The sequence below is a fragment of the Rhipicephalus microplus genome, unplaced genomic scaffold, assembly GCF_043290135.1.
Source record: "Rhipicephalus microplus isolate Deutch F79 unplaced genomic scaffold, USDA_Rmic scaffold_75, whole genome shotgun sequence".
Lineage (NCBI taxonomy): Eukaryota > Metazoa > Arthropoda > Arachnida > Ixodida > Ixodidae > Rhipicephalus > Rhipicephalus microplus.
This window is the reverse complement of record NW_027464648.1, coordinates 258,941-277,393: the sequence shown is the minus strand read 5'-3', so window position 1 is coordinate 277,393 and position 18,453 is coordinate 258,941. Positions and strand designations below refer to the sequence as shown.

Sequence of the window (18,453 nt, the reverse complement as noted above, 5' to 3'; positions counted from 1 at the left end):
GAATGAAAAATAGTGGCATATTAGGTGCTGCTCAACTTCCTTATTATGTGATGGTCTATAGCGTGTAGTGCATATCTTGTATGTGTAAGTTCATCGGTCTCCCCAAGGGAGCCTGCAACATGCTCTAGAAACCAAGGAGGTTTTGATTTTGAAACGTCCTTCCTAGAAACGACCTTGTTGCCGTTTTACTGGGATTGCGCTGCGCGTTCCACGCAGGCCTGGCGTTTTTTCCCTGACACCTTGTATCTGTGACACTTGGGTGTATCGTGAAAGTTAACACAAGGTCTTTCTGGCGTTTTTGAGTGCCATTTTCTTTGCTTTTGTGATGAAGTATATTTGAACTCCCAATTGAACCTTGAATAAGATTTGCGCCTTGCAGTCATGATTTTCGTTTTTTTGATCATCAGATTGATGATTATGTGGGGTTTAGCGTCCCAAAACTAGACGTAGTAGTGGACGGCTCCGAAAATTTCGACCACCTGGGGTTCCATAACGTGCACCCAAATCTGAACACACGGGCCTACAACACTTCCGCCTTCATCGGAAATGCAGCCGCCGCAGCGGAGATTTGATCCCGCGACCTGCGGGTCAGCAACCGAGTGCCTTAGCCACAAGACCACCACGGTGGGGCTTTGGATTATCAGTGGCAGCTGGTAGTTGAGTGTTTACCAATAAGTCATTCGCGAGTAACCACGGTCTACATACGGAAATCCTCAGCTGGGAAGAGATACTTCAAATCAAGGTGATGAATATAGGGAATGCTGGTTTTGAAGGAATGTGGCAGGTGGTTTTTGAAGCAAGTATCAGTGCATATTCGTAAGTTTTCTATATAAGGCAGAACCAGCGCAGCGAACAATTCAAATGATCACATCGAGAATGCTTATTTCAGTGTTCAAACAGCCTCATGTGGTGCAAGAATTGCTCAGATGGGCTTCTTTCAAAGCGAAGTCGTCTAGCTAGGCCATTTTGTATCCAGAAATATAGGACAAGAATGGAGAACACACCATCAAACACAGTGCTCTCTCCTTTGTTCATTCGCATTTTCTCCTCTCCCCAACTAGACCACACACACACCTTGAGAATAATGCAACGTCTGGAGAAAAACCAAGCTTTGGCATGGTGCTTGCTATAATTCACCATGTTTTACAATTTTTCTGTGGTTCAGCGATAATTTTTTCACTGTGCCGGTGTTTGGCACAGCTCACTTTGGCGGAAATTCCCCTGTTGGCTTCACCAATTGAGAGCAAAACATCAACGTTTCCTGCATTTATAAGAAAGAAGAAATTGCAAATCAAGAGAAAAAAATGCAACGTGCACCTTCCCATAGGCGAAACTCCAGTAAATGTGTCGCACAGTGGTTAGGGTATCGCGTAAATGTTGCAAATCTAGTATTGTTGGGGAATTCGGCATTGTCGTTTCATCTTTATTATTCTTAATTATTCAATGAAGGAGAAACGTTGCCTTCAGCATCAAGCGAACGCCAAGTAAGGATGCCCTTGACTGAATTTGGAACGCGCATTGTGAATGATTGTTCAGTGCGACCAGTCGTTTTCTTTTTTTCAGTTGGCCTTGCGAGGTAAGAGAAGGAGAGGAGAGTGACCGTTTCACAGGTGTCTTCCTGGGCCGGCACGAGACGTGAGCATGCGCAGTTCGGGTGTGAACGGTGTCGCCGCCGGCGCCGAAGTGCGACATCGTGCGACAAAGAAATGCTTCGCATTTCATAAAAATCCTTGGTTGAAGAGACACGTAATTGAAGCAAGGCCTTCTGCGTCCCAAGCAGGTATTCTACCTCAGAATCACTCTTGAGGATTTGCGTAACAGAAGCGTAGAATCGCGCTAGGTGCCAATAGATGACAAATAAACATTTAAGAGGTGGTTTGTACACCGACCTATTACAAAGCGCTGAGACATATTTGATCATCACCACCAGGAAATGATTCTACAACACGGGCGGTTGCCCAGCTTTTCTCGGGGCCACCTTACGGATGCATTTTGAAGTGTTCACTCATCCACCAAAAAATATTCATGGTGTTGTACACAATTGTATTTGCTCTAGGAAACAGGATAGTTCAAAACGACCAATGTAGCCCGAACAGACGTTCGCGTCCTTGTTGCATGATTGAGTCATCCACCGAAAGCCAAAACTAAGCTAGGAGTTCAAATGATGCGTTGCACAGCACAAGATTGCGCTTTTGCATTCTAATTTTCAAGGCAAAGCTCGAGCGTCTGCCATTTCTTTTGTTTTTTTTTGCTCCTGCGATACTACACTCCTTTTGAATAGCCCAGAGAAAACGAGCATCAGTTTTATGAGTATGACATGAGTCTTTCAAAAGAGTGGTAGCTTTTTGAAGTAGCCAATACGTCTTTCTTTATATTTTCACGCAAGCCCGATAATCTAACCTAATATTTGCTTAAACTTTAAAGTATATATATATATATATATATATATATATATATATATATATATATATATTGTGAGCGCGACAAGCGAATGACTCTTTATTCTCTTTGTAATCATCATCACTCACCTGTACATCTTCTTCATCTAGGAATATCATCACCGGCGTGATTTGAGCTCGAGCCTGGCCGAATAAACCGTTTCCTCACAAGTGGTGGACTGTGCTTTTCGTTCCCTCAAGTCCTCTCGCCCGCTCTCACTGGAGCTCCGCTCGGGTCGTCGCATACAACCCCCTGCCATGGCGGCCCAAGAAAACCCTGGCCCATCCAACGTCGCCGTCTTACTGCAGCCACCGCCACCCGCTCCGCCCAACAACACTCGCCTGCGTGATCCACCTGTGTTTTCCGGTCTCCGAGGCGATGATGTCGAAGACTGGATCAAGAACTACGATCTCGTCAGCGATTTGAACAGGTGGGACAATCCACACAAGTTGCGCAGCGTCCCATTTTACTTGTCCGATGTTGCGAAAACTTGGTTCTGGAACCACCACCCGGATCTTCCCGACCGGGACACTTTCGAGCAGCAAATTCGTCAGGTATTTGGTGCCCCTGCAGTTCGCACTGAGGCAGCAAAGAAGAAACTCGCTCAACGCACGCAGCTGCCGGGTGAATCTTACACCTCTTATATTGAGGATGTCCTTGCACTGTGCAAGCGCGTTAACACCGGCATGTCTCAAAACGACCAAATACGCCACATTATTAAAGGCATTAACACCGTCGCCTTTCACGCCCTCGCCACGCAAAATCCTGCCACCACCCAGGACGTGATAACCATCTGTCAGCGACTTGACGAGCTTCAGTCTCTTCGCCTTTGCTACGATGCCACCGACGTTCGTTTGCCTGCACCCCTCGACTTGCGTGCGCTTATTCGCGACATCGTTCGTGAAGAGCTGCACGGGCGCTGCTCTTCCTGTGCTGCTGAAGTTACTTTACCTCCTGAAAAAGATACCTTGCGAGACCTGATTAAACAAGAGATCGCCTCCGCATCGCGTGCGACGTGTTCCAACAGTCCCTGCGTGCGCCAGACGCACACGTACGCCAAAGTTGCCGCGCTCTCTGCCGCACCCACCGTTTCTGTGCCTACAACAGCAGACCATACGCCTGTGGCTTCGTTATCACCGCCAGTGCGTGCACCACCTTACTACGCACCTCAACGCCCACCTCGACCAATCTGTTACTACTGCGGCTATCGAGGACATATCGCTCGGTTTTGTCGAAGGCACCAACAAGACGAGCAATGCGGCTACGCTCCCGAAGAACATCGAAGCTTCCGTCCGACCATGAACTACTTACGGCCACCCTCCCGATCGTCCTATTACCGTTCACCGTCACCTACTTACAACACGGACATGCCTGGGAATTCCCGTACGTCTCGCCGCAGGTCGCCTTCGCCAGGTCGCCGTTCAGTGTCGCCTCTACGGCCTCCCATTCCACGAACGCCCACGCGGAAAACTCCCCAATGCTGTTTTAGGAGGGGAAACTGCATCCCTTGGACAGCTAACAATTCCTCTAGAGCGGCCATCGAATTTGATAGTAGTGTTTGTAGAAGGTGTACGTGTTGAGGCTCTTGTAGACACTGGCGCTGCCGTTTCAATTATTCGTGCTGATGTTTGTTCCCGCCTTCGAAAAGTCACCACACCTTATGGCGGCCCATCTCTACGTGCGGCGACCAACGCTCTCATTCGTCCGCTTGCACAGTGTACCGTTCGTGTCTGCATAGAAGGCATTCGTCATCACATTGTTTTCGCGGTATTTCGTGAGTGCACCCACGCTCTCATTCTTGGGTGGGATTTCTTGTCTTCTGCGTCCGCTTTCATATCATGTCATCAGCGCCTCCTGCATCTAAACGCCACTGACTCTTCTCCGCTTGAACAAGATGAACGCATCCGCCTTGTCACCAAGTCAGATTATGTACTTCGGCCATACATCGAAGAAATTATAAGTGTTAATTGCACCGACATTGTGGATGGTGACGTACTAATTCTCCCTTACGGTTATACCCTACGTAGGGGCATTGTGATCACACCGGGGCTTATTCGCTTCTTCGATGGGTGTACGTACCTAACCGCCATAAATCAAACGCCCGAGTGTGTACTGCTCCCCTGTGGCTCAACAGTATCTTGCGCGGTCGACAGTGAGCCTGTTGCGATTGTTACTCTTCCGAACAACAACCACAACGATGTTCCGAATTCGCAATCATTGCGATTCAATGCCTCTGCCACATCTGTGTCGCCGACAATAAGCAACGACTTAACACCTGATCAAACTGAAGATTTGCTCGCCCTGTTAAATAGACACCGTTCTCTATTTGACGTGAACTCGCCTGCCCTCAGCATGACTACCACCGCTACTCACAGCATCCAGACTGACGGCTCTCGTATTGTACATCGGCTTCCATATCGCCTGTCTCAGGCAGAACGCAAGATCATCGAGGAAAACGTCTCAGACATGCTACGACGCAACATCATACGTCCTTCCTCGAGTTCCTGGTCATCCCCAGTTGTTCTCGTTCAAAAGAAAGATGGGACAGTGCGTTTCTGCGTCGATTACCGTGCGCTAAACAAAATAACGCGCAAGGATGTTTATCCCCTCCCTCGGATCAACGATGCACTGGATTCATTACAGGGCGCAGAGTATTTTTCCAGCCTCGACCTTAGGTCAGGCTACTGGCAGATACCAATGTTGGAGTCTGATAAAGAGAAGACCGCCTTTTCAACGCCAGACGGGTTGTACGAGTTCAATGTGATGCCTTTTGGACTCTGTAATGCGCCCGCCACCTTCGAACGCATGATACACGGCGTATTGCGTGGTTTGAAATAGAAAACATGTCTGTGTTATCTCGATGATATAGTAGTGTTTTCATCCACGTTCTCGCAGCATCTACAACGTCTTGACGATGTCCTCACATGCCTTGCAAAAGCCGGTCTACAGCTTAACACCAAGAAATGTACCTTTGCTAGCAAGACAATCAAGGTTCTCGGCCACCTTGTCAGCAAAGAAGGAATTTGGCCCGACCCCGAGAAGCTTGCCGCTGTCCTCGATTTTCCTCGTCCACTACGTCAGAAGGACCTGCGCAGCTTTCTTGGGTTATCTTCTTACTTCCGGCGCTTCATACGTGGTTTCGCGGAACTTGCGTCTCCGCTTCATCAACTCCTCGCAAAGAACGTCCCCTTCATTTGGTCCGAAGACTGCGAAAGCGCTTTCACGGCATTGAAGCAAGCCCTCACGTCGGATCCGGTACTGTGCCACTTCGATTCCACCGCACCCACCATCCTTCACACCGACGCAAGTAGTCATGGTTTTGGTGCGGTACTCTTGCAGCGTGACAAAAACTCACGCGAACGCGTCGTTGCTTACGCAAGTCGTGCTCTTACCGCTCCAGAAAAGAACTACAATATCACCGAGCAGGAGTGCCTTGCTGTTGTTTGGGCAGTGCAAAGATTTCGACCATATCTTAACGGCCGTCATTTTACCTCGTGACCGACCTTAACGCCCTATGCTGGCTTTCATCGCTGAAAAACTTATCGGGTCGCCTTGGTCGCTGGGCGCTTCGCTTACAGGAGTATGATTTCGATGTCGCCTACAGATCTGGGAAGAAGCATCAAGATGCTGATGCTCTATCGCTCTGTCCTTTGCCCAGCGGAAGCAATTCACCATCGATACTCCAAAACAACAGCACCTCTCCAATCGCAGCGCTAAGTTCATCACCTGCCACCCTATCCATCCTTGTTTCACAACAACGTGTCGACCCATACTGCCGCACCATTGTTGATCGCTTGACCGGCTCTACTACTCCTCCAAACGCCAGACTCCGTCGACAACTTAAACAATTTAAGCTTGTCGGTGATGCTTTATGTCGCTACATTTACCACATCGATGGCAACAAGTGGGTACCCGTCATCCCACGTTCTCTGCAACGTGAAGCTCTGGAAGCCTTTCATGATGATCCAACTGCTGCTCATCTAGGCTACCACAAGACTTACGACAAAATACGAAGTCGTTGTTTTTGGCCTGGCCTCTCTTCAGCCGTCACTAAGTACGTCGCCTCCTGTGTCCATTGCCAACGGCGAAAACGACCGACAACTGCTCCGGCTGGCTTAATGCAACCTCTTCCTTGTCCCACTTCGCCTTTTGAAGTCGTTGGAACCGACTTGTATGGCCCTCTTCCTATATCATCCAATGGGAATCGCTGGATTGTCACGGCCGTCGACCACCTTACCCGCTACTAAGAAACAGCTTCTATACCATCTGTGACTGCCAGTGAGATCGCCGATTTCTTTCTTCGCCACATCTTTTTGCGTCATGGAGCTCCACGCATTGTCCTGAGTGATCGTGGCAAAGTCTTTCTCTCTTCCATTGTCGAGAAAGTTTTGCGTGCCTCGAACACTGTTCATAAGACCACTTCTAGCTACCACCCGCAGACCAACGGATTGACTGAACGGTTTCATCGGACCCTATCGGACATGATCGCCATGTAAATTCACCCCAACTACACTAACTGGGATGCAATTCTACCCTTCGTGACATTCGCCTATAATACGGCTGCTCAACGCACTACCGGCTTTTCTCCATTTTTTCTCGTCCATGGTCGCTCGCCGAGTTTTGTTCTAGATGTCTCTTTCCTTTCGGCCCCTGCACCCTCGACGGCTCCTTTCTCTGAAGAATTCCTATCTCTTCTCGCACACTGCCGTCACCAGGCCCGTGTTAACACCGGCCTCTCTCAAGACACTCGAAAATCTCGCTACGACTCGTCTCGCCGTGTTGTGAGTTTTTCCCCTGGTGACAAAGTTCTTCTATGGACTCCACTACGCGTCCCCGGCCTATGCGACAAATTCATCAGTCGCTTCATTGGGCCATACATGGTGGTCGAACAGACATCTCCTGTCAATTACCGCGTTTCTCCTCTTAGCGCTAGTCCTGATCATCGTTGCCGAGGAACAGAGATAGTGCACGTATCTCGTTTAAAGCCTTATGCGCGACGCATTTCATAATACTGTCAAGCGACCAGGCGGCCGCTTTCACCGCGCGGGGGAATTAGTGTGAGCGCGACAAGCGAATGACTCTTTATTCTCTTTGTAATCATCATCACCTGTACATCTTCTTCATCAAGGAATATCATCACCGGCGTGATTTGAGCTCAAGCCTGGCCGAATAAACCGGTTCCTCACAATATATATATATATATATATATATATATATATATATATATATGTAAATAAGAAGAAAGAAAAGTGGATGAAAAAATTACCAACTGTAAGCAGGAATCGAACCTACGACCTTCGAATTACGCGTTCGAAGGTCGTAGGTTCGATTCCTGCTTACAGTTGGTAATTTTTTCATCCACTTTTCTTTCTTCTTATTTACATTCCATTAATGTTAATAACTTCCCCTGTACATTCCTTGGCATTACTGTCTGTAATATCTCATTATTATTGTGTTAAAAACACGAAAAACGAGCCCTTAGGTATACACTTCTTTCCCTTATATATATATATATATATATATATATATATATATATATATATATATATATTGATACATAACAGCCGCTAAACACGGCTGCATGAAAGAGGAGGACGAAGTGAGTTTTCGTTTGATGCTGGTCTGGCGCCATCTTGCTCCTAGAGTTCTGTGCGCTGTAAATAGATCATTAAACAAGTTACTCGTAACATTATTGGTTGAAGTGCGGGGTAAAGGATAAACGTATTTTTTGGTAATTTTGGTAAGGTGACGGTAATCGACACAGAAGCGCCTTGTTCGATCTTTCTTTTTAACAAGGACGACTGGAGAAGCTCAGGGGCTGCATGAAGGCTTGATAATGTTTTTCGCAAGCATTTTGCCGACTTCATGTTGTATTATTGCACGCTCCGAAGCAGACACACGCTAGGGGCGTCGGTGAATGGGAGTTGCATGGCCAGTATTTATGCGATGGGTGACAATGGTCGTTTGGCCTAAAGAGTTGCTGGCAAAGTCGCAAATGCTACAATAGCCCTCAAGAACGTGGCAAAGCGCTGCAGCTTGCTCAGACGTGAGGTCCGATGACACCAATCGCTCGATGTCGGCGCCCCAAGAACGTGATGGAGTGGAACAGGTCACGACTGAGCTGCAGCAATCGTCAACTCTGAAGGGCTCGACATGGTGATCTTGGAGAGCAGTAATTTTGACCAGGGAGATAACCTGTGGCAGAACTTAGGTGGTGAATGAAAAGTTGACCAGTGGAAGAAAGGTGCGGTTTCTCGCAATCGTCAGAATCATATGCAGCACAGCAACCCCATGCGTAAGCATCACGGCAGGAATCGGGGCCACCACGTAATCACCATCAGGTACTGGCGGCGTGGAGGATAAGTCGACATGTGTGACAGAGTTAGGCGGGAGGCGCGTAAAATCAATGCAGCAGAGGCTGGTTTGCGGTGGGCTGGTCGGGTCAGAAAAGAGGGGTAAACCGAGATGGAGAGAGCCGGCTGAACAGTCTATGAGGGCAGAGTGCGTGGCTAGAAAATGCATACCGAGAATGAGTTCATGAGGGCAATGTTCGATAACGGCGAAAAGAACGACAGTGCTTCTCGCCTCAATAGACACTCGCGCAGAGCTCATGCCAAGAAATGCGGCAGTTTCTCCATCGGCGACTCGTACAGCTCGGTTGAGGGCAGGCGTGACAACTTTTCTAAGTCGGCGGCGAAGGTTAGCACTCACAATGGACCCATGGGCACCAGTATCTATCAATGCACTGACACGAACATTGTCGACAGTAACGTCCAAAGGTTCGGGTTCGTTGTTAACTTTAATCGACGATTTCTTACGAAGGTCGTCAACGCAGCTCCACCTCCAGAAGCTGCACGGCCTAGTTTTCCGGTCGGAGGTGCTGCGAATAGGTCGGGGAGGCAGCACGGCGTTGTGGGTGTGACCGGGACTGACGACGAGCAGGGTACGGTGACCGGTTGTAGCGAGGTCTGCTCAGAGGTGCTGCAGGAGCGGAAAATGTGGTCGGCGTTGATGTAGAAAGTGATGGGGACGACTGGTGAACAGAAGTGGTGTAATACTGAGGTGCATAATGGGACGGTGGAGCCCAGCGGCTGCGGCAGTGACGAGCGATATGACGAACGCGTCGACAGTTAAAACATATGGGCCTGTCATCAAGAGTATGCCATTCAGACAGATTGCGTTGTATGCGAGGAGCAGAAGGAATACGATAAGGAGGCTAAGCAGAGTATACGGCAGGAACAAGATGTAGGCCGACATTCGACAGCTCTTGACGAACGACCGCTTGTATTAAAGAGATCGTGGTCGGGGAAGGCTCAGGCGTCGGTAATGGCATGGCTACTGGTTGTGCTGCCTCGACCTCTCGACGAATGATGCGTGTAAGATTGTCACATCGAGGGGACTGGTGGAAGGTGTCATCACACGAAGGAGTGGCCACTGTGTTCGGAAGGCGCACGATGCTGTGGGCTACCCGGCGGGCTTTAGCTTGTTCGAGACGTCGGCGTTTTTTAAGGATTGTGTCGATGCTCGAGACGTTGTTAAAAACCAGCAGGTTGAAAGCATCGTCAGCAATGCCTTTCAAGACGTGGTTTACCTTTTAGTCTTCCAACATGCACTGGTCGGCCTTGGAAAAAAGGGCCAAGACGTCAAGAATATAGGAGACGTACGATTCGGATGAAGACTGAGCCCGTTGGCAAGAGTCTTCTTCGCAGCAAGCTGACGAGCAGATAAATCGCCAAACAGGTCACGTATCTTTTCTTTGAAGAGATCTCAGCTCGGTATCTCGGCTTCGTGGCTGTCAAAACATGTTCGGGGAGTGCTATCCTGGTAGAAAAGCACGTTAGTGAGCATGAGCGTGAGATTCCAGCGGCAAGCAGCACTGACGCGCTCGTACCGGTTCAGCCAAGTGTCAAGATCGATCGTACCATCACCTGAGAAAGTGCCGGCATCCCGGAGGTGCGGGAGTGGGACGTAGGTGGTGGCTTGGACTGATGAAGGCGGTGTAGAGGTAGTACCAGCAGTCGAAGCTGTCGAAAGGTCGCCGATGGTGCGACCGCTGCACGTCTCCATCGAGGTACGGGGGTCGTCCACATCCACCAATCGCCGTAACCTTGATTCCTTCGGATGAGACTTACTTCCTGTCATCCCAGCGCACCTGCGTTCCACTGTCCTGCATCAACTTTATGGCGCTCCCATGACGGGCCATTTGGGCATTTCTCGTACATACGATCGGGTACGACGTCGGTTTTTTCGGCCTAGGCTTGCCCGCTCTGTTCGACGCTTTGTCCCCGCTTGTGAGCCCTGTCAGCGTCGCAAAACGCCGTCTGCTCTCCGAGCTGGCTACTTTCAGCCGATCGACGTTCCCTACGAGCCTTTTTTTCGAGTTGGTCCCTACCTTTTGTGCCCTTTTCCACTCTCCACAGCCGGAAATAAATGGATTGCTGTTGCCACTGACTACGCGACGCAGTACGCAATCACACGAGTACTCCCGACCAGCTGCGCTACCAACGTTGTGGACTTTCTACTGTACGACATAATATTAGTGCACGGTGCTCCCCATCAACTTCTCATCGACCGTGGCCGCACGTTCTTATCAGCTGTCGTTCACGAAATCCTGAGGTTTTGCCGTACCAAGCAAAATTTACTACTTCATACCATCCCAAGTCAAATGGCCTCACGGAGCCCCTTAACAGGACCCAAACCGATATTCTTGCCAAATACGTTACGCCAGACCACCAGGATTGGGACATTCATTTGCCGTATGTGACGTTCGCCTACAATTCAGCTCGTCACAACACTGCCGGCTATTCGCCCTTCTATCTACTATATGGCCGGGACCCAACTCTACCCTTAGACACTTTACTACCTGCGGCCACTGAATATGCTGGGGAAGCCATTGCCCGCGCCGACCACGCGCGCCGAGTCGCCCGTAACCGTCTACAGGCTTCACAGGCGCGCCAACAACAGCTCAACAATTCTCACCATAGGGACGTGCACTTTTCTCCGGGTTCTCTCGTGCTCCTCTGGTCACCTCCTCGGCGTGTGGGACTGTCTGAAAAAACTGTTGTCGCCCTACACTGGACCATTCCGTATTGTTCGCCAAGTGACAGACGTCACGTACGAGATTGTTCCAACCGATCCAACAAAGTCATCGTCAGCTCCAAGCGACACCATTCACGTGGCTCGGCTAAAACCCTGTTACCCCCCTTAGACATCATCTGCGTAAATTTGGCACCGGGACGGTGCTTCTACCGCCGGGGGTTATGATACATAACAGCCTCTAAACACGGCTGCATGAAAGAGGAGGACGAAGTGAGTTTTCGTTTGATACTGGTCTGGCGCCATCTTGCGGCCGGACCCCTGCCGATACGTAGGAGCAATAAAAGTGTTCGCACGTTTGTCCGCTCAAGCCAATTTCTATTCATCACTGCATTCACAGAAGACACTCGCTGGATATATATATATATATATATATATATATATATATATATATATATATATATATATATATATATATATATATATATATATATATATATATATATTTATATATATATGTGTGTGTGTGTGTGTGTGTCTATATATATATATATATATTGTCGCAGTGCAACGCGAACAAAAGATGACAGCAGCTTACGACAGCGAAAAGAGCGCATTCAGGATCAGCTGCACAGCAAGACGCCTGCTTCGTTGTCATCCCACAAAACCGCCTGACCCACTAGCTGGAATCTACAAAACATTCCTATCATCGTTCTTTTTCATATAAACACGTGTCACTTGCCCCTCAATATATGAGCATCGCCCCGATGCTGATTCAAGCCCACAGTATTTTTTTAACGTGCAGTCAGTCACTCACATACGGCTTCATACGCACTACATGAAGAAGCTCAGGCTGGTGCTGGCGACGCCTCGGGCATTGGGGACTGTCGGAGACGACCTCGTAGGTGACGTCACTTAGCAGGCGCGATACTCGGTATGGCCCGAAATATCGCCTTAGCAGCTTCTCGGACAGTCCACGTTTTCGTACGGGCGTCCAAACCCACACTCTGTCACCGATTTTGTACGTTACAGTTCTATTGCGAGCATTGTAGTGGCCGGCGTCGTAGTTTGTCGCTGGTGGATTCGTAAGCGGGCGAGCTGCTTAGCTTCTTCCGCGCGTTCAGTGAACACGCCAGTGCCTGTGTCGATAGCGTCCCATTCATGTGGCAACATCGCATCCAGCATAGTCCGTACCTCCCGTCCGTGAACCAAGCTGAATGGAGTAATGCGAGTCGTGTCTTGTTTAGCCATATTGTATGCGAACGTGATCTAGGGTAAAATTTCGTCCCAATTCTTATGTTGGACATCCACGTACATCGACAGCATGTCTTCAATTGTCTTGTTGAGGCGCTCCGTTAGTCCATTCATTTTCGGGTGGTACGTAGTGGTCTTACGGTGAGTCGTTCCACTAAGCATCAGGACGAGGTCTAAAGGAGCTGCCGTAAATGCTGTTCCGTGGTCTGTTATCACAATAATCGGGGCACCGTGGCGTAGCACAATATTTTCTATGAAAAATCTCGCCACTTCCACTGCGGTGCTCTTTTGGATAGCTTTTGTTTCGGCATACCTGGTTAGGTAGTCTGTCGCGACTATAACCCAGCGGTTCTCTGCAGTAAAATTAGGAATGGGTCCCAAAATATCCATTCCTATCTGATTAAATGGTGTACGTGGGACCTGAACTGGTTGCAGCTGACCGGCGGGTCTCTTTGGAGGTGACTTGCGTCGCTGGCAATCGAGACAAGTGTGAATGTGGTGCTTGACGGCTGTCGTGAGTCGTGGCCAGTAGTATCGCTGCTTTACTCTTGCCAATGTGCGAGTGTAGCCTAAATGGCCAGACGTCGGCTCGTTATGGCATGCTTGAAGCACTTCAGTTCGAAGGGGTGCAGGAAACACGAGCAAATAGGGAGCTCCGATGGACGAAAAGTTTCTCTTGTAGAGGACGCCATTGCGTGAGCAAAACGACGATAATGTCCTTGCAAAGACTCTAGGTGCCCTAGAAGAACGTCCGTCCATGTAATTAATCAAATAAAGCAATTCAGGATCAGCTCGTTGTTGTTGGGCAATCGTGAACGCGTCGAGAACACCAAGGAAGGCCGCATCGTCGTCGTCAGAAAGAGAAGCTGACTGTACTGGTGATCGAGACAGGCAGTCAGCGTCCGTATGGCGCTTCCCCGACTTGTGTATGACCGTCGAATCAAACTCTTGTAGCTGCCGACTGCACCGCGCTAGTTCGCCGGTTGGATTTCTTCAATTAGTCAACCAACAGAGTGAATGACGGTCACTTATAACTTTGAAAGGGCGGCCCTAGAAATACGGGCGAAATTTCATAACTGCCCAGACCACGGCGAGGCATTCTTTCTCAGTTGTTGAATAATTGGCCTCAGCGCGCGTTAGCGTCCTGCTTGCGTAGGCGATCACTCGTTCCGTGTCTTTTTGCCACTGCACAAGCACAGCTCCGGGGCCTACATTGCTTGCGTCAGAGCGAAGCATTGTTGGCGCTTGCTCGTTGAAGTGATCAAGCACTGCAGGTGTTTGATGACGTTGGCAGAAGTCATTAAACGCTGCTTGCTGTTCGTGGTTCCACTCAAAGGTGGCGTCGTCTCTAGTGAGGAGAGTTAACGGCGACGCAATCCGTGCGAAGTCGGTGATGGACCGGCGATAGTAGGCACATAGGCCCAGAAAGCGCCTGACAGCTTTCTTATCGGACGGTACTGGGAACTGTGCCACGGCCGCAAGTTTTTCGGGATCAGGCCGAACGCCGGTGCAGCTTACGACATGACCAAGAAACAGCAGTTCTTCAAAACAAAAGTGGCATTTCTCTGGTTTCAATGTGAGGCCTGTGGAGCGTATGGCTCGCAAAACAACATCTAGTCTTTTAAATGCTCGTCAAAAGTTAGAGAAAACACTATGACGTCATCTAGATAAACTAAACAGGTCTTCCATTTTAACCCTGAAAGTACAGTGTTCATGACGCTGTGAAAAGTAGCGGGCGCTGAGCACAGACTGAAGGGTTCTACTTTAAATTCATATAAACCATCCGGCGTCACAAAAGCGGTTTTTTCGCGATCTCTTGGGTCTACCTCGATCTGCCAATATCCACTTCTGAGGTCCATTGAAGAAAAGTAGCGAGCGTTTCGAAGCCTATCGAGGGAGTCATCAATACGTGGAAGCGGATACACATCTTTCTTAGTCGCTTGATTCAGCTTCCTGTAATCCACGCAAAAACGCAGGGTACCGTCCTTTTTCTAAACTAGTACTACAGGCGATGCCCACGGGCTCTGTGATGGCTGAATCACATCATCTTCAAGCATTTTAGCGACTTGTTGCTGTATCACTTCCCGTTCCTTTGGAACCACACGATAAGGATTCTGGTGTATAGGCCTTGCTGCGTCGTGGGTAATTATTCGATGCTTTGTCAGCGGCGTTCGACCGACCAGTGATGTCGATGAAAAGCAGTCCTGGAATTCAGCTGGCAGCTCAAGAAGTCTCGTTCGTTCGTCCCTTGACAACGTAGTACCAACGGCAACATTAGATAGTGATTCTTCTTGAGGTGCTTCGTCTAGGGCCGATGAACTGTCTTGGATTTTTGCAGTATTGTCAAAGTAAGCGACGGCTGTACCCTTCCGGAGATGTCGGCGCTCAGTACTGAAGTTAGTGAGGAGCAAGTTTGTGCGTCCAGCAGTGACAGTGACTAGACCTCGACCAACTGAAATACCGTGGCTAAATATCAGCGAGCTTATTTTTATTTGGTCAGCAATACCGCCGCCGTCAAACGGCTCATCTCCTGCCACCGAAACAAGTGTACACGATCGTGGAGGGACGACCACATCGTCATCCGTCAGACGCAAAGGTCCTGAACAAGACGTATGTCTCGGCTCTGAACAATCGACTAAAGTAGGGCTGTTGTTGCGAAACATAATGACACTGTCAGGGACGTTAATGACGGCGCCATGTTATCTCAAGAAATCCATTCCGATAATCAGGTCTTTACAGCATGAAGCGAGAACGACGAACGTCGCCACGAAAGTAGAGCCACCGATGTCGAGCCTGGCTGTGCACATTCCGACAGGCATCAGTAATTGGCCGCCTGCCGTGCTTAAGTGAGGTCCCGTCCACGCTGTCTTTACTTTCTTGAGGCGCACAGCAAGGTCATCACTGATTATAGAGAAGTCAGCTCCGGTGTCGACTAAAGCTTTGACTTGCTGTCTATCCACAAGAACGGTAAGGCCTGGGGTCACAGTTTCGTTGGTATTACGTCTTGTCGGCTTTACAGCGTCCTGAGGTTGAATAATGGGGGCTTTTTTTCTTCGTCTTGACTGCCTGCAACCTTGCCCCTTGAGGTCGCGCCTTCACTTTCCCCGGTGTGGGCTGGGTGACCTCGCTCCTCTGGTGTTAGCAAAAGTGCGGTGCTGCAACGAAGGTGACTGGGCAGGAGAAGGAGAGCATGTTCGATGTCGGAAGACCGGCTGGTAATCAGTTATAATCTCGTCATTACTGTTACGGCAGCCGTCGAATGGGGGTCGAGGTACCGGAGGTCCTTGAGAACCGACATTGCCACGGTGGGATACGTAGTCGTTGGCATGTCGACTGTCAAACCGTGGCCTGAGAGGGCGTGACGAATCGGCGCGGTGCCAGCAATAGCGGGCTATGTGGCCTACACCTCCGCAGTTGAAACAGAGTGGATGCCTGTCGACAATGCACCACGTGTCTGTTCGGTGAAGCTGTGGTTGCCGTGATGACTCCTCACGCAACGAAGGCCATGGCAGGCCAGAACACGACTGGTCGTAGGGGGGCTTGATGGGTGGGCGCCACGATGTCTCCCCCTGTGGTGGTGACCAAGGAACAGTTGCAGGTGGCGGGTAGTATGAAGGCGGAGTGGGTGGGGAGCTTCGAAGGGCGGCGGCGTACGTCATGGCACGTTGTCCAGGGGCAGGATCAGCTGTCGAGGATGCTTGGCGAATTTTGTCACGGACGACTTGAGCGACAGATGCCATGGGTGTATACACTATCGCAGTCCGCAGCCTTTGCAGTTCTTCACGAACAATTTCTCTAATCATGTCACGTAAGGAGCTATGACTGTCAAACGTCACAACGGTGGCCCGAATTTGGGGGCTGCTGCACAAGCGGTCATATTGCCGGCAGGGTTGGTGAAGGGCCCGCTCGATAGCCGACGCTTCTTTGATGAAGTTCTCTACAGTGCTTGGTGGGTTGCGCAGAAGTCCGGCGAACAGCTGCTCTTTCACGCCACGCATGAGGTAGCACAACTTCCCATCTTCAGTCATCTGCGGGTCAGCCCTCCGAAATAAACGTGTCATGTTTTCGGCGAACATGGCGACCGTTTCATTGGGTTTTCGGACCCTTAGCTCTAGTAATTGGTGGGCGCGGTCACATATGTTGACATTAGCAAAAGTTTCAACCATGTTCTGGTGAAAGTCGGTCCATGTCGACAGGTTGTCTTCTCTGTTCTCGTACCAAGTACGAGTGCTGTCATCAAGATAGATCTAGGCCCGGCCGAGCTTTTTCTGAGCAGACCACGCATTGATCTTCGAAACACGATCATAGTGATGTAACCAGTCTTCTAAATCTTCGAGTGCGCCAGCACTAAAGCGTTTAGGCTCCAGCGATTGAAAAAACGTTACCTGGGATGGAGCGGGAGGACTGGTGCCGAGAAGTACAGGCTTGGGCCTGGTGTTAGCCATTTCTAGATGTCTCGTAGAGGTTTTCTGTGAGGAATTGCAGTCTGGAGGAATACCTCGTAGCCGACGATTGAATCGATGGACAGGGGTTGCAGTAGGCACGTCCGGGCTGGATGAACGGCTCCAACTAGGAGTGCGAAGCATCGGGCAGCGTCGCGGCCCAGCTACTCCACCAGTGTCGCAGTGCAACGAAAACAAAAGATGACAGCAGCTTAGGCAGCTAAAAGAGCGTATTCAGGATCAGCTGCACGGCAAGACGCCTGCTTCGTTGTCGTCCCGAAAAACCACCTGAACCACTAGCTGGAATCTACAAAACATTCCTATCATCGTTCTTTTTCATATAAACACGTGTCAATACACACACACACACACACACACACACACACACACATATATATATATATATATATATATATATATATATATATATATATATATATATATATATATATATATATATATATATATATATGCGTGCAGGTGTTTGTGTAGGGGGGGGGCAGTATGCTCTATCAGTGAGTAAGCCTTTACCATTTTTTTCTTTTACAGAGATGAACTGATGGCACCTTTCTGCTTTAGGGCCAACTTCTGGATAATTATACTTCAATATGCATAGGAGACTTGGCAAAACAAAACGTGTCTCGTTTATGCACATCTTTTATGTTAATGTGTAATACCAGCTGATTCACTGCACGCCAACAAACAAATATGCTGTGACATAAATAAGAAGTTGATTGGCCGTGTCTCGTAAGTGTTGCTCCAAAAAGAATGCTCAATAAATAAACTGAAGTGCTGAAAAAACGGGAAGCTTTTTCATGTAAGCACGCAATAAATATTTCAAAAATGGTACACAGGGTACTGACAAAAAAATCCATTAGATGTGTTATATTATTTGCTTTTCTGGTAATTTACTACTAGGTCTAAGCTTCTAATTATTTTACTGTTTTGAAATGCATCCCACAATATCTGAGGGACAGATTTCTTGGGAGAACAGTGCCTAATTTCATTATTTGTACCATGTCTGAAGCGTCCAGGTAAGTTAGAAAAAGAGGTTTCCTCAGCGCATTTTCATTCTTAAGTGCTTTTCATGTTTTAGTGAGATCTGTTGGATGTTTAAGACTAATGTTTTGTTATAAAGTCTGTGCCAGGAATCATGCTGAATCTGGTTCGGAATTAAGAGCCACCACTTCGTTTTGCGGTGAACAGCAGCCGGATACGAGAATCCAACACACATTTATTCCAACGTGCCTACGACAAATTTTCATGGTTTTATAGTTTGTGG

General features: G+C 48.9%; 1 long non-coding RNA gene across 1 annotated transcript in view; it reads left to right on the top strand.

Annotated features, from left to right (window-relative positions):
* Positions 1–18,020, top strand: part of LOC142790186 (uncharacterized) — a 34,913-nt gene extending 16,893 nt beyond the window's left edge. The window contains exons 4-5 of the long non-coding RNA XR_012889395.1: positions 1,564–1,780; positions 17,721–18,020. This is a non-coding gene — a long non-coding RNA (uncharacterized LOC142790186). The remainder of the gene's footprint in view (positions 1–1,563; positions 1,781–17,720) is intronic.
* Positions 18,021–18,453: the final 433 nt, after the last annotated feature.